The 16899-nt window shown below is 50.6% G+C and overlaps 29 non-coding genes across 29 annotated transcripts; all 29 read left to right on the forward strand.

Annotated features, from left to right (window-relative positions):
- The first annotated feature begins 53 nt into the window (after positions 1-53).
- On the forward strand, positions 54-127 carry Trnan-guu (transfer RNA asparagine (anticodon GUU)). Its single transcript has one exon. It is a non-coding gene; the product is annotated as a tRNA-Asn (tRNA).
- Positions 128-798: 671 nt separating this feature from the next.
- Positions 799-870, forward strand: Trnat-cgu (transfer RNA threonine (anticodon CGU)). Its single transcript has one exon. It is a non-coding gene; the product is annotated as a tRNA-Thr (tRNA).
- A 333-nt stretch (positions 871-1203) lies between these two features.
- Trnan-guu (transfer RNA asparagine (anticodon GUU)) lies at positions 1204-1277 on the forward strand. The gene has a single exon. It is a non-coding gene; the product is annotated as a tRNA-Asn (tRNA).
- Positions 1278-2025: 748 nt separating this feature from the next.
- Trnat-cgu (transfer RNA threonine (anticodon CGU)) lies at positions 2026-2097 on the forward strand. Its single transcript has one exon. It is a non-coding gene; the product is annotated as a tRNA-Thr (tRNA).
- Positions 2098-2430: 333 nt separating this feature from the next.
- On the forward strand, positions 2431-2504 carry Trnan-guu (transfer RNA asparagine (anticodon GUU)). The gene has a single exon. It is a non-coding gene; the product is annotated as a tRNA-Asn (tRNA).
- A 671-nt stretch (positions 2505-3175) lies between these two features.
- Trnat-cgu (transfer RNA threonine (anticodon CGU)) lies at positions 3176-3247 on the forward strand. The gene has a single exon. It is a non-coding gene; the product is annotated as a tRNA-Thr (tRNA).
- A 333-nt stretch (positions 3248-3580) lies between these two features.
- Positions 3581-3654, forward strand: Trnan-guu (transfer RNA asparagine (anticodon GUU)). The gene has a single exon. It is a non-coding gene; the product is annotated as a tRNA-Asn (tRNA).
- Positions 3655-4325: 671 nt separating this feature from the next.
- Trnat-cgu (transfer RNA threonine (anticodon CGU)) lies at positions 4326-4397 on the forward strand. The gene has a single exon. It is a non-coding gene; the product is annotated as a tRNA-Thr (tRNA).
- A 333-nt stretch (positions 4398-4730) lies between these two features.
- Trnan-guu (transfer RNA asparagine (anticodon GUU)) lies at positions 4731-4804 on the forward strand. The gene has a single exon. It is a non-coding gene; the product is annotated as a tRNA-Asn (tRNA).
- Positions 4805-5475: 671 nt separating this feature from the next.
- On the forward strand, positions 5476-5547 carry Trnat-cgu (transfer RNA threonine (anticodon CGU)). The gene has a single exon. It is a non-coding gene; the product is annotated as a tRNA-Thr (tRNA).
- A 333-nt stretch (positions 5548-5880) lies between these two features.
- Trnan-guu (transfer RNA asparagine (anticodon GUU)) lies at positions 5881-5954 on the forward strand. The gene has a single exon. It is a non-coding gene; the product is annotated as a tRNA-Asn (tRNA).
- Positions 5955-6625: 671 nt separating this feature from the next.
- Trnat-cgu (transfer RNA threonine (anticodon CGU)) lies at positions 6626-6697 on the forward strand. Its single transcript has one exon. It is a non-coding gene; the product is annotated as a tRNA-Thr (tRNA).
- Positions 6698-7030: 333 nt separating this feature from the next.
- Positions 7031-7104, forward strand: Trnan-guu (transfer RNA asparagine (anticodon GUU)). The gene has a single exon. It is a non-coding gene; the product is annotated as a tRNA-Asn (tRNA).
- A 671-nt stretch (positions 7105-7775) lies between these two features.
- On the forward strand, positions 7776-7847 carry Trnat-cgu (transfer RNA threonine (anticodon CGU)). Its single transcript has one exon. It is a non-coding gene; the product is annotated as a tRNA-Thr (tRNA).
- Positions 7848-8180: 333 nt separating this feature from the next.
- Positions 8181-8254, forward strand: Trnan-guu (transfer RNA asparagine (anticodon GUU)). The gene has a single exon. It is a non-coding gene; the product is annotated as a tRNA-Asn (tRNA).
- A 671-nt stretch (positions 8255-8925) lies between these two features.
- On the forward strand, positions 8926-8997 carry Trnat-cgu (transfer RNA threonine (anticodon CGU)). The gene has a single exon. It is a non-coding gene; the product is annotated as a tRNA-Thr (tRNA).
- Positions 8998-9330: 333 nt separating this feature from the next.
- Positions 9331-9404, forward strand: Trnan-guu (transfer RNA asparagine (anticodon GUU)). The gene has a single exon. It is a non-coding gene; the product is annotated as a tRNA-Asn (tRNA).
- A 671-nt stretch (positions 9405-10075) lies between these two features.
- Positions 10076-10147, forward strand: Trnat-cgu (transfer RNA threonine (anticodon CGU)). Its single transcript has one exon. It is a non-coding gene; the product is annotated as a tRNA-Thr (tRNA).
- Positions 10148-10480: 333 nt separating this feature from the next.
- On the forward strand, positions 10481-10554 carry Trnan-guu (transfer RNA asparagine (anticodon GUU)). Its single transcript has one exon. It is a non-coding gene; the product is annotated as a tRNA-Asn (tRNA).
- Positions 10555-11302: 748 nt separating this feature from the next.
- On the forward strand, positions 11303-11374 carry Trnat-cgu (transfer RNA threonine (anticodon CGU)). Its single transcript has one exon. It is a non-coding gene; the product is annotated as a tRNA-Thr (tRNA).
- A 333-nt stretch (positions 11375-11707) lies between these two features.
- Trnan-guu (transfer RNA asparagine (anticodon GUU)) lies at positions 11708-11781 on the forward strand. Its single transcript has one exon. It is a non-coding gene; the product is annotated as a tRNA-Asn (tRNA).
- A 671-nt stretch (positions 11782-12452) lies between these two features.
- Trnat-cgu (transfer RNA threonine (anticodon CGU)) lies at positions 12453-12524 on the forward strand. The gene has a single exon. It is a non-coding gene; the product is annotated as a tRNA-Thr (tRNA).
- A 333-nt stretch (positions 12525-12857) lies between these two features.
- On the forward strand, positions 12858-12931 carry Trnan-guu (transfer RNA asparagine (anticodon GUU)). Its single transcript has one exon. It is a non-coding gene; the product is annotated as a tRNA-Asn (tRNA).
- A 671-nt stretch (positions 12932-13602) lies between these two features.
- On the forward strand, positions 13603-13674 carry Trnat-cgu (transfer RNA threonine (anticodon CGU)). The gene has a single exon. It is a non-coding gene; the product is annotated as a tRNA-Thr (tRNA).
- Positions 13675-14007: 333 nt separating this feature from the next.
- On the forward strand, positions 14008-14081 carry Trnan-guu (transfer RNA asparagine (anticodon GUU)). The gene has a single exon. It is a non-coding gene; the product is annotated as a tRNA-Asn (tRNA).
- A 671-nt stretch (positions 14082-14752) lies between these two features.
- On the forward strand, positions 14753-14824 carry Trnat-cgu (transfer RNA threonine (anticodon CGU)). Its single transcript has one exon. It is a non-coding gene; the product is annotated as a tRNA-Thr (tRNA).
- Positions 14825-15157: 333 nt separating this feature from the next.
- Positions 15158-15231, forward strand: Trnan-guu (transfer RNA asparagine (anticodon GUU)). The gene has a single exon. It is a non-coding gene; the product is annotated as a tRNA-Asn (tRNA).
- A 671-nt stretch (positions 15232-15902) lies between these two features.
- Positions 15903-15974, forward strand: Trnat-cgu (transfer RNA threonine (anticodon CGU)). The gene has a single exon. It is a non-coding gene; the product is annotated as a tRNA-Thr (tRNA).
- A 333-nt stretch (positions 15975-16307) lies between these two features.
- Positions 16308-16381, forward strand: Trnan-guu (transfer RNA asparagine (anticodon GUU)). Its single transcript has one exon. It is a non-coding gene; the product is annotated as a tRNA-Asn (tRNA).
- The last annotated feature ends 518 nt before the right edge of the window (positions 16382-16899 follow it).

A 16899-nucleotide genomic window follows, 5' to 3' on the forward strand; every position in this document is an offset into this window, starting at 1 on the left:
GAAAAGTACACGAGTTGCATTGATGAAGAGAGCAGAAGTGACCGAAAGTTAAGGCCTCCGTGGCGCAATCGGCTAGCGCGTTCGGCTGTTAACCGAAAGGTTGGTGGTTCGAGCCCACCCGGGGGCGAAATCGTTTTAATCGCCACCGAGGTGAAGACGTATGTCCACTTTGATAGAGATACACAGCTAGTGTGACAATTTGGCTGTGTTTGAATGATGCCACCCAGCCTTATACACATTCAGCCACGTGACAGTGGAGGTAAAAACATGGCCCTATGCGGACGTTCTACCGTTTTCCTATTAATTCGGCATGTGTGACACTGCAGTAGAGCGACGACCACTACAAAAGATGTATTATTTACATTTCATTTCGGCGTATACACCGCGAGTGCCATATGACAGGGCCTCTCTCTCGATGTCGATCTGCATTTGGCGTCTCTTAAGTGTCGGTCTGCAGTAGGCCGCTGTTGGCCGAGCGGCGTGCAGTCGCCTTACATGAAGCCCCCAGTGCCACTGTGGACGATGTAGCCAGAGAGAGGAGTCGAAAGGCGCGTTTCACAGTAGAGCCACGCTATCCCACAAGCTGTGCACTAGGTCAAGTTTTGCGCAGACCGCAAACCTTTGGTGGCTTGACGCTCGTCGTCGATCGTAAGGGTGAAACAGTGAAGAGAGTTGGAAAACGGTAAGGTGGACACCTCCAGCAGCATCTGTGTGTCAAATCCGATATCTGGTCGAGGGCTGTAAGATTCAGTATGATGACGTCACAAGTCGGGAGTAGCTCACGAACGCAAAGCTGCGGCCTTCTTAGCTCAGTGGTAGAGCACTGGTCTCGTAAACCAGGGGTCGTGAGTTCGACCCTCACAGAAGGCATTCATTTTTTTAACTTTGCTGCTGAGAGCAGAGCTAGCTCGAGCAGCATCTAACAGATGGCAGTGCACTGAATGAAGGGGAAGTTCTACAACCGATAAAGAGTGCTCTACTTGCATCAGAGGTTTACTGGATGTGTAGGCGGAACACTGTTTTGTATGCATTTTGTAGTATAATGTCATGCTTGGCGATGTCATTCGTTTATGAGCCCCACTACAGTGTGCATGCACGTTATCCATGTGAAGAGGCGTAAGCAGATACTACCATTCTGCGAGGTGCCTGCGAAAAGTACACGAGTTGCATTGATGAAGAGAGCAGAAGTGACCGAAAGTTAAGGCCTCCGTGGCGCAATCGGCTAGCGCGTTCGGCTGTTAACCGAAAGGTTGGTGGTTCGAGCCCACCCGGGGGCGAAATCGTTTTAATCGCCACCGAGGTGAAGACGTATGTCCACTTTGATAGAGATACACAGCTAGTGTGACAATTTGGCTGTGTTTGAATGATGCCACCCAGCCTTATACACATTCAGCCACGTGACAGTGGAGGTAAAAACATGGCCCTATGCGGACGTTCTACCGTTTTCCTATTAATTCGGCATGTGTGACACTGCAGTAGAGCGACGACCACTACAAAAGATGTATTATTTACATTTCATTTCGGCGTATACACCGCGAGTGCCATATGACAGGGCCTCTCTCTCGATGTCGATCTGCATTTGGCGTCTCTTAAGTGTCGGTCTGCAGTAGGCCGCTGTTGGCCGAGCGGCGTGCAGTCGCCTTACATGAAGCCCCCAGTGCCACTGTGGACGATGTAGCCAGAGAGAGGAGTCGAAAGGCGCGTTTCACAGTAGCGCCTTACATGAAGCCCCCAGTGCCACTGTGGACGATGTAGCCAGAGAGAGGAGTCGAAAGGCGCGTTTCACAGTAGAGCCACGCTATCCCACAAGCTGTGCACTAGGTCAAGTTTTGCGCAGACCGCAAACCTTTGGTGGCTTGACGCTCGTCGTCGATCGTAAGGGTGAAACAGTGAAGAGAGTTGGAAAACGGTAAGGTGGACACCTCCAGCAGCATCTGTGTGTCAAATCCGATATCTGGTCGAGGGCTGTAAGATTCAGTATGATGACGTGACAAGTCAGGAGTAGCTCACGAACGCAAAGCTGCGGCCTTCTTAGCTCAGTGGTAGAGCACTGGTCTCGTAAACCAGGGGTCGTGAGTTCGACCCTCACAGAAGGCATTCATTTTTTTAACTTTGGTGCTAAGAGCAGAGCTAGCTCGAGCAGCATCTAACAGATGGCAGTGCACTGAATGAAGGGGAAGTTCTACAACCGATAAAGAGTGCTCTACTTGCATCAGAGGTTTACTGGATGTGTAGGCGGAACACTGTTTTGTATGCATTTTGTAGTATAATGTCATGCTTGGCGATGTCATTCGTTTATGAGCCCCACTACAGTGTGCATGCACGTTATCCATGTGAAGAGGCGTAAGCAGATACTACCATTCTGCGAGGTGCCTGCGAAAAGTACACGAGTTGCATTGATGAAGAGAGCAGAAGTGACCGAAAGTTAAGGCCTCCGTGGCGCAATCGGCTAGCGCGTTCGGCTGTTAACCGAAAGGTTGGTGGTTCGAGCCCACCCGGGGGCGAAATCGTTTTAATCGCCACCGAGGTGAAGACGTATGTCCACTTTGATAGAGATACACAGCTAGTGTGACAATTTGGCTGTGTTTGAATGATGCCACCCAGCCTTATACACATTCAGCCACGTGACAGTGGAGGTAAAAACATGGCCCTATGCGGACGTTCTACCGTTTTCCTATTAATTCGGCATGTGTGACACTGCAGTAGAGCGACGACCACTACAAAAGATGTATTATTTACATTTCATTTCGGCGTATGCACCGCGAGTGCCATATGACAGGGCCTCTCTCTCGATGTCGATCTGCATTTGGCGTCTCTTAAGTGTCGGTCTGCAGTAGGCCGCTGTTGGCCGAGCGGCGTGCAGTCGCCTTACATGAAGCCCCCAGTGCCACTGTGGACGATGTAGCCAGAGAGAGGAGTCGAAAGGCGCGTTTCACAGTAGAGCCACGCTATCCCACAAGCTGTGCACTAGGTCAAGTTTTGCGCAGACCGCAAACCTTTGGTGGCTTGACGCTCGTCGTCGATCGTAAGGGTGAAACAGTGAAGAGAGTTGGAAAACGGTAAGGTGGACACCTCCAGCAGCATCTGTGTGTCAAATCCGATATCTGGTCGAGGGCCGTAAGATTCAGTATGATGACGTGACAAGTCGGGAGTAGCTCACGAACGCAAAGCTGCGGCCTTCTTAGCTCAGTGGTAGAGCACTGGTCTCGTAAACCAGGGGTCGTGAGTTCGACCCTCACAGAAGGCATTCAATTTTTTAACTTTGCTGCTGAGAGCAGAGCTAGCTCGAGCAGCATCTAACAGATGGCAGTGCACTGAATGAAGGGGAAGTTCTGCAACCGATAAAGAGTGCTCTACTTGCATCAGAGGTTTACTGGATGTGTAGGCGGAACACTGTTTTGTATGCATTTTGTAGTATAATGTCATGCTTGGCGATGTCATTCGTTTATGAGCCCCACTACAGTGTGCATGCACGTTATCCATGTGAAGAGGCGTAAGCAGATACTACCATTCTGCGAGGTGCCTGCGAAAAGTACACGAGTTGCATTGATGAAGAGAGCAGAAGTGACCGAAAGTTAAGGCCTCCGTGGCGCAATCGGCTAGCGCGTTCGGCTGTTAACCGAAAGGTTGGTGGTTCGAGCCCACCCGGGGGCGAAATCGTTTTAATCGCCACCGAGGTGAAGACGTATGTCCACTTTGATAGAGATACACAGCTAGTGTGACAATTTGGCTGTGTTTGAATGATGCCACCCAGCCTTATACACATTCAGCCACGTGACAGTGGAGGTAAAAACATGGCCCTATGCGGACGTTCTACCGTTTTCCTATTAATTCGGCATGTGTGACACTGCAGTAGAGCGACGACCACTACAAAAGATGTATTATTTACATTTCATTTCGGCGTATACACCGCGAGTGCCATATGACAGGGCCTCTCTCTCGATGTCGATCTGCATTTGGCGTCTCTTAAGTGTCGGTCTGCAGTAGGCCGCTGTTGGCCGAGCGGCGTGCAGTCGCCTTACATGAAGCCCCCAGTGCCACTGTGGACGATGTAGCCAGAGAGAGGAGTCGAAAGGCGCGTTTCACAGTAGAGCCACGCTATCCCACAAGCTGTGCACTAGGTCAAGTTTTGCGCAGACCGCAAACCTTTGGTGGCTTGACGCTCGTCGTCGATCGTAAGGGTGAAACAGTGAAGAGAGTTTGAAAACGGTAAGGTGGACACCTCCAGCAGCATCTGTGTGTCAAATCCTATATCTGGTCGAGGGCTGTAAGATTCAGTATGATGACGTGACAATTCGGGAGTAGCTCACGAACGCAAAGCTGCGGCCTTCTTAGCTCAGTGGTAGAGCACTGGTCTCGTAAACCAGGGGTCCTGAGTTCGACCCTCACAGAAGGCATTCAATTTTTTAACTTTGCTGCTGAGAGCAGAGCTAGCTCGAGCAGCATCTAACAGATGGCAGTGCACTGAATGAAGGGGAAGTTCTGCAACCGATAAAGAGTGCTTTACTTGCATCAGAGGTTTACTGGATGTGTAGGCGGAACACTGTTTTGTATGCATTTTGTAGTATAATGTCATGCTTGGCGATGTCATTCGTTTATGAGCCCCACTACAGTGTGCATGCACGTTATCCATGTGAAGAGGCGTAAGCAGATACTACCATTCTGCGAGGTGCCTGCGAAAAGTACACGAGTTGCATTGATGAAGAGAGCAGAAGTGACCGAAAGTTAAGGCCTCCGTGGCGCAATCGGCTAGCGCGTTCGGCTGTTAACCGAAAGGTTGGTGGTTCGAGCCCACCCGGGGGCGAAATCGTTTTAATCGCCACCGAGGTGAGGACGTATGTCCACTTTGATAGAGATACACAGCTAGTGTGACAATTTGGCTGTGTTTGAATGATGCCACCCAGCCTTATACACATTCAGCCACGTGACAGTGGAGGTAAAAACATGGCCCTATGCGGACGTTCTACCGTTTTCCTATTAATTCGGCATGTGTGACACTGCAGTAGAGCGACGACCACTACAAAAGATGTATTATTTACATTTCATTTCGGCGTATGCACCGCGAGTGCCATATGACAGGGCCTCTCTCTCGATGTCGATCTGCATTTGGCGTCTCTTAAGTGTCGGTCTGCAGTAGGCCGCTGTTGGCCGAGCGGCGTGCAGTCGCCTTACATGAAGCCCCCAGTGCCACTGTGGACGATGTAGCCAGAGAGAGGAGTCGAAAGGCGCGTTTCACAGTAGAGCCACGCTATCCCACAAGCTGTGCACTAGGTCAAGTTTTGCGCAGACCGCAAACCTTTGGTGGCTTGACGCTCGTCGTCGATCGTAAGGGTGAAACAGTGAAGAGAGTTGGAAAACGGTAAGGTGGACACCTCCAGCAGCATCTGTGTGTCAAATCCGATATCTGGTCGAGGGCCGTAAGATTCAGTATGATGACGTGACAAGTCGGGAGTAGCTCACGAACGCAAAGCTGCGGCCTTCTTAGCTCAGTGGTAGAGCACTGGTCTCGTAAACCAGGGGTCGTGAGTTCGACCCTCACAGAAGGCATTCATTTTTTTAACTTTGCTGCTGAGAGCAGAGCTAGCTCGAGCAGCATCTAACAGATGGCAGTGCACTGAATGAAGGGGAAGTTCTACAACCGATAAAGAGTGCTCTACTTGCATCAGAGGTTTACTGGATGTGTAGGCGGAACACTGTTTTGTATGCATTTTGTAGTATAATGTCATGCTTGGCGATGTCATTCGTTTATGAGCCCCACTACAGTGTGCATGCACGTTATCCATGTGAAGAGGCGTAAGCAGATACTACCATTCTGCGAGGTGCCTGCGAAAAGTACACGAGTTGCATTGATGAAGAGAGCAGAAGTGACCGAAAGTTAAGGCCTCCGTGGCGCAATCGGCTAGCGCGTTCGGCTGTTAACCGAAAGGTTGGTGGTTCGAGCCCACCCGGGGGCGAAATCGTTTTAATCGCCACCGAGGTGAGGACGTATGTCCACTTTGATAGAGATACACAGCTAGTGTGACAATTTGGCTGTGTTTGAATGATGCCACCCAGCCTTATACACATTCAGCCACGTGACAGTGGAGGTAAAAACATGGCCCTATGCGGACGTTCTACCGTTTTCCTATTCATTCGGCATGTGTGACACTGCAGTAGAGCGACGACCACTACAAAAGATGTATTATTTACATTTCATTTCGGCGTATGCACCGCGAGTGCCATATGACAGGGCCTCTCTCTCGATGTCGATCTGCATTTGGCGTCTCTTAAGTGTCGGTCTGCAGTAGGCCGCTGTTGGCCGAGCGGCGTGCAGTCGCCTTACATGAAGCCCCCAGTGCCACTGTGGACGATGTAGCCAGAGAGAGGAGTCGAAAGGCGCGTTTCACAGTAGAGCCACGCTATCCCACAAGCTGTGCACTAGGTCAAGTTTTGCGCAGACCGCAAACCTTTGGTGGCTTGACGCTCGTCGTCGATCGTAAGGGTGAAACAGTGAAGAGAGTTGGAAAACGGTAAGGTGGACACCTCCAGCAGCATCTGTGTGTCAAATCCGATATCTGGTCGAGGGCCGTAAGATTCAGTATGATGACGTGACAAGTCGGGAGTAGCTCACGAACGCAAAGCTGCGGCCTTCTTAGCTCAGTGGTAGAGCACTGGTCTCGTAAACCAGGGGTCGTGAGTTCGACCCTCACAGAAGGCATTCAATTTTTTAACTTTGCTGCTGAGAGCAGAGCTAGCTCGAGCAGCATCTAACAGATGGCAGTGCACTGAATGAAGGGGAAGTTCTGCAACCGATAAAGAGTGCTCTACTTGCATCAGAGGTTTACTGGATGTGTAGGCGGAACACTGTTTTGTATGCATTTTGTAGTATAATGTCATGCTTGGCGATGTCATTCGTTTATGAGCCCCACTACAGTGTGCATGCACGTTATCCATGTGAAGAGGCGTAAGCAGATACTACCATTCTGCGAGGTGCCTGCGAAAAGTACACGAGTTGCATTGATGAAGAGAGCAGAAGTGACCGAAAGTTAAGGCCTCCGTGGCGCAATCGGCTAGCGCGTTCGGCTGTTAACCGAAAGGTTGGTGGTTCGAGCCCACCCGGGGGCGAAATCGTTTTAATCGCCACCGAGGTGAGGACGTATGTCCACTTTGATAGAGATACACAGCTAGTGTGACAATTTGGCTGTGTTTGAATGATGCCACCCAGCCTTATACACATTCAGCCACGTGACAGTGGAGGTAAAAACATGGCCCTATGCGGACGTTCTACCGTTTTCCTATTAATTCGGCATGTGTGACACTGCAGTAGAGCGACGACCACTACAAAAGATGTATTATTTACATTTCATTTCGGCGTATGCACCGCGAGTGCCATATGACAGGGCCTCTCTCTCGATGTCGATCTGCATTTGGCGTCTCTTAAGTGTCGGTCTGCAGTAGGCCGCTGTTGGCCGAGCGGCGTGCAGTCGCCTTACATGAAGCCCCCAGTGCCACTGTGGACGATGTAGCCAGAGAGAGGAGTCGAAAGGCGCGTTTCACAGTAGAGCCACGCTATCCCACAAGCTGTGCACTAGGTCAAGTTTTGCGCAGACCGCAAACCTTTGGTGGCTTGACGCTCGTCGTCGATCGTAAGGGTGAAACAGTGAAGAGAGTTGGAAAACGGTAAGGTGGACACCTCCAGCAGCATCTGTGTGTCAAATCCGATATCTGGTCGAGGGCCGTAAGATTCAGTATGATGACGTGACAAGTCGGGAGTAGCTCACGAACGCAAAGCTGCGGCCTTCTTAGCTCAGTGGTAGAGCACTGGTCTCGTAAACCAGGGGTCGTGAGTTCGACCCTCACAGAAGGCATTCATTTTTTTAACTTTGCTGCTGAGAGCAGAGCTAGCTCGAGCAGCATCTAACAGATGGCAGTGCACTGAATGAAGGGGAAGTTCTACAACCGATAAAGAGTGCTCTACTTGCATCAGAGGTTTACTGGATGTGTAGGCGGAACACTGTTTTGTATGCATTTTGTAGTATAATGTCATGCTTGGCGATGTCATTCGTTTATGAGCCCCACTACAGTGTGCATGCACGTTATCCATGTGAAGAGGCGTAAGCAGATACTACCATTCTGCGAGGTGCCTGCGAAAAGTACACGAGTTGCATTGATGAAGAGAGCAGAAGTGACCGAAAGTTAAGGCCTCCGTGGCGCAATCGGCTAGCGCGTTCGGCTGTTAACCGAAAGGTTGGTGGTTCGAGCCCACCCGGGGGCGAAATCGTTTTAATCGCCACCGAGGTGAGGACGTATGTCCACTTTGATAGAGATACACAGCTAGTGTGACAATTTGGCTGTGTTTGAATGATGCCACCCAGCCTTATACACATTCAGCCACGTGACAGTGGAGGTAAAAACATGGCCCTATGCGGACGTTCTACCGTTTTCCTATTAATTCGGCATGTGTGACACTGCAGTAGAGCGACGACCACTACAAAAGATGTATTATTTACATTTCATTTCGGCGTATGCACCGCGAGTGCCATATGACAGGGCCTCTCTCTCGATGTCGATCTGCATTTGGCGTCTCTTAAGTGTCGGTCTGCAGTAGGCCGCTGTTGGCCGAGCGGCGTGCAGTCGCCTTACATGAAGCCCCCAGTGCCACTGTGGACGATGTAGCCAGAGAGAGGAGTCGAAAGGCGCGTTTCACAGTAGAGCCACGCTATCCCACAAGCTGTGCACTAGGTCAAGTTTTGCGCAGACCGCAAACCTTTGGTGGCTTGACGCTCGTCGTCGATCGTAAGGGTGAAACAGTGAAGAGAGTTGGAAAACGGTAAGGTGGACACCTCCAGCAGCATCTGTGTGTCAAATCCGATATCTGGTCGAGGGCCGTAAGATTCAGTATGATGACGTGACAAGTCGGGAGTAGCTCACGAACGCAAAGCTGCGGCCTTCTTAGCTCAGTGGTAGAGCACTGGTCTCGTAAACCAGGGGTCGTGAGTTCGACCCTCACAGAAGGCATTCAATTTTTTAACTTTGCTGCTGAGAGCAGAGCTAGCTCGAGCAGCATCTAACAGATGGCAGTGCACTGAATGAAGGGGAAGTTCTGCAACCGATAAAGAGTGCTCTACTTGCATCAGAGGTTTACTGGATGTGTAGGCGGAACACTGTTTTGTATGCATTTTGTAGTATAATGTCATGCTTGGCGATGTCATTCGTTTATGAGCCCCACTACAGTGTGCATGCACGTTATCCATGTGAAGAGGCGTAAGCAGATACTACCATTCTGCGAGGTGCCTGCGAAAAGTACACGAGTTGCATTGATGAAGAGAGCAGAAGTGACCGAAAGTTAAGGCCTCCGTGGCGCAATCGGCTAGCGCGTTCGGCTGTTAACCGAAAGGTTGGTGGTTCGAGCCCACCCGGGGGCGAAATCGTTTTAATCGCCACCGAGGTGAGGACGTATGTCCACTTTGATAGAGATACACAGCTAGTGTGACAATTTGGCTGTGTTTGAATGATGCCACCCAGCCTTATACACATTCAGCCACGTGACAGTGGAGGTAAAAACATGGCCCTATGCGGACGTTCTACCGTTTTCCTATTAATTCGGCATGTGTGACACTGCAGTAGAGCGACGACCACTACAAAAGATGTATTATTTACATTTCATTTCGGCGTATACACCGCGAGTGCCATATGACAGGGCCTCTCTCTCGATGTCGATCTGCATTTGGCGTCTCTTAAGTGTCGGTCTGCAGTAGGCCGCTGTTGGCCGAGCGGCGTGCAGTCGCCTTACATGAAGCCCCCAGTGCCACTGTGGACGATGTAGCCAGAGAGAGGAGTCGAAAGGCGCGTTTCACAGTAGAGCCACGCTATCCCACAAGCTGTGCACTAGGTCAAGTTTTGCGCAGACCGCAAACCTTTGGTGGCTTGACGCTCGTCGTCGATCGTAAGGGTGAAACAGTGAAGAGAGTTGGAAAACGGTAAGGTGGACACCTCCAGCAGCATCTGTGTGTCAAATCCGATATCTGGTCGAGGGCTGTAAGATTCAGTATGATGACGTCACAAGTCGGGAGTAGCTCACGAACGCAAAGCTGCGGCCTTCTTAGCTCAGTGGTAGAGCACTGGTCTCGTAAACCAGGGGTCGTGAGTTCGACCCTCACAGAAGGCATTCATTTTTTTAACTTTGCTGCTGAGAGCAGAGCTAGCTCGAGCAGCATCTAACAGATGGCAGTGCACTGAATGAAGGGGAAGTTCTACAACCGATAAAGAGTGCTCTACTTGCATCAGAGGTTTACTGGATGTGTAGGCGGAACACTGTTTTGTATGCATTTTGTAGTATAATGTCATGCTTGGCGATGTCATTCGTTTATGAGCCCCACTACAGTGTGCATGCACGTTATCCATGTGAAGAGGCGTAAGCAGATACTACCATTCTGCGAGGTGCCTGCGAAAAGTACACGAGTTGCATTGATGAAGAGAGCAGAAGTGACCGAAAGTTAAGGCCTCCGTGGCGCAATCGGCTAGCGCGTTCGGCTGTTAACCGAAAGGTTGGTGGTTCGAGCCCACCCGGGGGCGAAATCGTTTTAATCGCCACCGAGGTGAAGACGTATGTCCACTTTGATAGAGATACACAGCTAGTGTGACAATTTGGCTGTGTTTGAATGATGCCACCCAGCCTTATACACATTCAGCCACGTGACAGTGGAGGTAAAAACATGGCCCTATGCGGACGTTCTACCGTTTTCCTATTAATTCGGCATGTGTGACACTGCAGTAGAGCGACGACCACTACAAAAGATGTATTATTTACATTTCATTTCGGCGTATACACCGCGAGTGCCATATGACAGGGCCTCTCTCTCGATGTCGATCTGCATTTGGCGTCTCTTAAGTGTCGGTCTGCAGTAGGCCGCTGTTGGCCGAGCGGCGTGCAGTCGCCTTACATGAAGCCCCCAGTGCCACTGTGGACGATGTAGCCAGAGAGAGGAGTCGAAAGGCGCGTTTCACAGTAGCGCCTTACATGAAGCCCCCAGTGCCACTGTGGACGATGTAGCCAGAGAGAGGAGTCGAAAGGCGCGTTTCACAGTAGAGCCACGCTATCCCACAAGCTGTGCACTAGGTCAAGTTTTGCGCAGACCGCAAACCTTTGGTGGCTTGACGCTCGTCGTCGATCGTAAGGGTGAAACAGTGAAGAGAGTTGGAAAACGGTAAGGTGGACACCTCCAGCAGCATCTGTGTGTCAAATCCGATATCTGGTCGAGGGCTGTAAGATTCAGTATGATGACGTGACAAGTCAGGAGTAGCTCACGAACGCAAAGCTGCGGCCTTCTTAGCTCAGTGGTAGAGCACTGGTCTCGTAAACCAGGGGTCGTGAGTTCGACCCTCACAGAAGGCATTCATTTTTTTAACTTTGGTGCTAAGAGCAGAGCTAGCTCGAGCAGCATCTAACAGATGGCAGTGCACTGAATGAAGGGGAAGTTCTACAACCGATAAAGAGTGCTCTACTTGCATCAGAGGTTTACTGGATGTGTAGGCGGAACACTGTTTTGTATGCATTTTGTAGTATAATGTCATGCTTGGCGATGTCATTCGTTTATGAGCCCCACTACAGTGTGCATGCACGTTATCCATGTGAAGAGGCGTAAGCAGATACTACCATTCTGCGAGGTGCCTGCGAAAAGTACACGAGTTGCATTGATGAAGAGAGCAGAAGTGACCGAAAGTTAAGGCCTCCGTGGCGCAATCGGCTAGCGCGTTCGGCTGTTAACCGAAAGGTTGGTGGTTCGAGCCCACCCGGGGGCGAAATCGTTTTAATCGCCACCGAGGTGAAGACGTATGTCCACTTTGATAGAGATACACAGCTAGTGTGACAATTTGGCTGTGTTTGAATGATGCCACCCAGCCTTATACACATTCAGCCACGTGACAGTGGAGGTAAAAACATGGCCCTATGCGGACGTTCTACCGTTTTCCTATTAATTCGGCATGTGTGACACTGCAGTAGAGCGACGACCACTACAAAAGATGTATTATTTACATTTCATTTCGGCGTATGCACCGCGAGTGCCATATGACAGGGCCTCTCTCTCGATGTCGATCTGCATTTGGCGTCTCTTAAGTGTCGGTCTGCAGTAGGCCGCTGTTGGCCGAGCGGCGTGCAGTCGCCTTACATGAAGCCCCCAGTGCCACTGTGGACGATGTAGCCAGAGAGAGGAGTCGAAAGGCGCGTTTCACAGTAGAGCCACGCTATCCCACAAGCTGTGCACTAGGTCAAGTTTTGCGCAGACCGCAAACCTTTGGTGGCTTGACGCTCGTCGTCGATCGTAAGGGTGAAACAGTGAAGAGAGTTGGAAAACGGTAAGGTGGACACCTCCAGCAGCATCTGTGTGTCAAATCCGATATCTGGTCGAGGGCCGTAAGATTCAGTATGATGACGTGACAAGTCGGGAGTAGCTCACGAACGCAAAGCTGCGGCCTTCTTAGCTCAGTGGTAGAGCACTGGTCTCGTAAACCAGGGGTCGTGAGTTCGACCCTCACAGAAGGCATTCAATTTTTTAACTTTGCTGCTGAGAGCAGAGCTAGCTCGAGCAGCATCTAACAGATGGCAGTGCACTGAATGAAGGGGAAGTTCTGCAACCGATAAAGAGTGCTCTACTTGCATCAGAGGTTTACTGGATGTGTAGGCGGAACACTGTTTTGTATGCATTTTGTAGTATAATGTCATGCTTGGCGATGTCATTCGTTTATGAGCCCCACTACAGTGTGCATGCACGTTATCCATGTGAAGAGGCGTAAGCAGATACTACCATTCTGCGAGGTGCCTGCGAAAAGTACACGAGTTGCATTGATGAAGAGAGCAGAAGTGACCGAAAGTTAAGGCCTCCGTGGCGCAATCGGCTAGCGCGTTCGGCTGTTAACCGAAAGGTTGGTGGTTCGAGCCCACCCGGGGGCGAAATCGTTTTAATCGCCACCGAGGTGAAGACGTATGTCCACTTTGATAGAGATACACAGCTAGTGTGACAATTTGGCTGTGTTTGAATGATGCCACCCAGCCTTATACACATTCAGCCACGTGACAGTGGAGGTAAAAACATGGCCCTATGCGGACGTTCTACCGTTTTCCTATTAATTCGGCATGTGTGACACTGCAGTAGAGCGACGACCACTACAAAAGATGTATTATTTACATTTCATTTCGGCGTATACACCGCGAGTGCCATATGACAGGGCCTCTCTCTCGATGTCGATCTGCATTTGGCGTCTCTTAAGTGTCGGTCTGCAGTAGGCCGCTGTTGGCCGAGCGGCGTGCAGTCGCCTTACATGAAGCCCCCAGTGCCACTGTGGACGATGTAGCCAGAGAGAGGAGTCGAAAGGCGCGTTTCACAGTAGAGCCACGCTATCCCACAAGCTGTGCACTAGGTCAAGTTTTGCGCAGACCGCAAACCTTTGGTGGCTTGACGCTCGTCGTCGATCGTAAGGGTGAAACAGTGAAGAGAGTTTGAAAACGGTAAGGTGGACACCTCCAGCAGCATCTGTGTGTCAAATCCTATATCTGGTCGAGGGCTGTAAGATTCAGTATGATGACGTGACAATTCGGGAGTAGCTCACGAACGCAAAGCTGCGGCCTTCTTAGCTCAGTGGTAGAGCACTGGTCTCGTAAACCAGGGGTCCTGAGTTCGACCCTCACAGAAGGCATTCAATTTTTTAACTTTGCTGCTGAGAGCAGAGCTAGCTCGAGCAGCATCTAACAGATGGCAGTGCACTGAATGAAGGGGAAGTTCTGCAACCGATAAAGAGTGCTTTACTTGCATCAGAGGTTTACTGGATGTGTAGGCGGAACACTGTTTTGTATGCATTTTGTAGTATAATGTCATGCTTGGCGATGTCATTCGTTTATGAGCCCCACTACAGTGTGCATGCACGTTATCCATGTGAAGAGGCGTAAGCAGATACTACCATTCTGCGAGGTGCCTGCGAAAAGTACACGAGTTGCATTGATGAAGAGAGCAGAAGTGACCGAAAGTTAAGGCCTCCGTGGCGCAATCGGCTAGCGCGTTCGGCTGTTAACCGAAAGGTTGGTGGTTCGAGCCCACCCGGGGGCGAAATCGTTTTAATCGCCACCGAGGTGAGGACGTATGTCCACTTTGATAGAGATACACAGCTAGTGTGACAATTTGGCTGTGTTTGAATGATGCCACCCAGCCTTATACACATTCAGCCACGTGACAGTGGAGGTAAAAACATGGCCCTATGCGGACGTTCTACCGTTTTCCTATTAATTCGGCATGTGTGACACTGCAGTAGAGCGACGACCACTACAAAAGATGTATTATTTACATTTCATTTCGGCGTATGCACCGCGAGTGCCATATGACAGGGCCTCTCTCTCGATGTCGATCTGCATTTGGCGTCTCTTAAGTGTCGGTCTGCAGTAGGCCGCTGTTGGCCGAGCGGCGTGCAGTCGCCTTACATGAAGCCCCCAGTGCCACTGTGGACGATGTAGCCAGAGAGAGGAGTCGAAAGGCGCGTTTCACAGTAGAGCCACGCTATCCCACAAGCTGTGCACTAGGTCAAGTTTTGCGCAGACCGCAAACCTTTGGTGGCTTGACGCTCGTCGTCGATCGTAAGGGTGAAACAGTGAAGAGAGTTGGAAAACGGTAAGGTGGACACCTCCAGCAGCATCTGTGTGTCAAATCCGATATCTGGTCGAGGGCCGTAAGATTCAGTATGATGACGTGACAAGTCGGGAGTAGCTCACGAACGCAAAGCTGCGGCCTTCTTAGCTCAGTGGTAGAGCACTGGTCTCGTAAACCAGGGGTCGTGAGTTCGACCCTCACAGAAGGCATTCATTTTTTTAACTTTGCTGCTGAGAGCAGAGCTAGCTCGAGCAGCATCTAACAGATGGCAGTGCACTGAATGAAGGGGAAGTTCTACAACCGATAAAGAGTGCTCTACTTGCATCAGAGGTTTACTGGATGTGTAGGCGGAACACTGTTTTGTATGCATTTTGTAGTATAATGTCATGCTTGGCGATGTCATTCGTTTATGAGCCCCACTACAGTGTGCATGCACGTTATCCATGTGAAGAGGCGTAAGCAGATACTACCATTCTGCGAGGTGCCTGCGAAAAGTACACGAGTTGCATTGATGAAGAGAGCAGAAGTGACCGAAAGTTAAGGCCTCCGTGGCGCAATCGGCTAGCGCGTTCGGCTGTTAACCGAAAGGTTGGTGGTTCGAGCCCACCCGGGGGCGAAATCGTTTTAATCGCCACCGAGGTGAGGACGTATGTCCACTTTGATAGAGATACACAGCTAGTGTGACAATTTGGCTGTGTTTGAATGATGCCACCCAGCCTTATACACATTCAGCCACGTGACAGTGGAGGTAAAAACATGGCCCTATGCGGACGTTCTACCGTTTTCCTATTCATTCGGCATGTGTGACACTGCAGTAGAGCGACGACCACTACAAAAGATGTATTATTTACATTTCATTTCGGCGTATGCACCGCGAGTGCCATATGACAGGGCCTCTCTCTCGATGTCGATCTGCATTTGGCGTCTCTTAAGTGTCGGTCTGCAGTAGGCCGCTGTTGGCCGAGCGGCGTGCAGTCGCCTTACATGAAGCCCCCAGTGCCACTGTGGACGATGTAGCCAGAGAGAGGAGTCGAAAGGCGCGTTTCACAGTAGAGCCACGCTATCCCACAAGCTGTGCACTAGGTCAAGTTTTGCGCAGACCGCAAACCTTTGGTGGCTTGACGCTCGTCGTCGATCGTAAGGGTGAAACAGTGAAGAGAGTTGGAAAACGGTAAGGTGGACACCTCCAGCAGCATCTGTGTGTCAAATCCGATATCTGGTCGAGGGCCGTAAGATTCAGTATGATGACGTGACAAGTCGGGAGTAGCTCACGAACGCAAAGCTGCGGCCTTCTTAGCTCAGTGGTAGAGCACTGGTCTCGTAAACCAGGGGTCGTGAGTTCGACCCTCACAGAAGGCATTCAATTTTTTAACTTTGCTGCTGAGAGCAGAGCTAGCTCGAGCAGCATCTAACAGATGGCAGTGCACTGAATGAAGGGGAAGTTCTGCAACCGATAAAGAGTGCTCTACTTGCATCAGAGGTTTACTGGATGTGTAGGCGGAACACTGTTTTGTATGCATTTTGTAGTATAATGTCATGCTTGGCGATGTCATTCGTTTATGAGCCCCACTACAGTGTGCATGCACGTTATCCATGTGAAGAGGCGTAAGCAGATACTACCATTCTGCGAGGTGCCTGCGAAAAGTACACGAGTTGCATTGATGAAGAGAGCAGAAGTGACCGAAAGTTAAGGCCTCCGTGGCGCAATCGGCTAGCGCGTTCGGCTGTTAACCGAAAGGTTGGTGGTTCGAGCCCACCCGGGGGCGAAATCGTTTTAATCGCCACCGAGGTGAGGACGTATGTCCACTTTGATAGAGATACACAGCTAGTGTGACAATTTGGCTGTGTTTGAATGATGCCACCCAGCCTTATACACATTCAGCCACGTGACAGTGGAGGTAAAAACATGGCCCTATGCGGACGTTCTACCGTTTTCCTATTAATTCGGCATGTGTGACACTGCAGTAGAGCGACGACCACTACAAAAGATGTATTATTTACATTTCATTTCGGCGTATGCACCGCGAGTGCCATATGACAGGGCCTCTCTCTCGATGTCGATCTGCATTTGGCGTCTCTTAAGTGTCGGTCTGCAGTAGGCCGCTGTTGGCCGAGCGGCGTGCAGTCGCCTTACATGAAGCCCCCAGTGCCACTGTGGACGATGTAGCCAGAGAGAGGAGTCGAAAGGCGCGTTTCACAGTAGAGCCACGCTATCCCACAAGCTGTGCACTAGGTCAAGTTTTGCGCAGACCGCAAACCTTTGGTGGCTTGACGCTCGTCGTCG

The sequence above is a fragment of the Schistocerca cancellata genome, unplaced genomic scaffold (assembly GCF_023864275.1).
Source record: "Schistocerca cancellata isolate TAMUIC-IGC-003103 unplaced genomic scaffold, iqSchCanc2.1 HiC_scaffold_830, whole genome shotgun sequence".
NCBI classification, from domain to species: domain Eukaryota; kingdom Metazoa; phylum Arthropoda; class Insecta; order Orthoptera; family Acrididae; genus Schistocerca; species Schistocerca cancellata.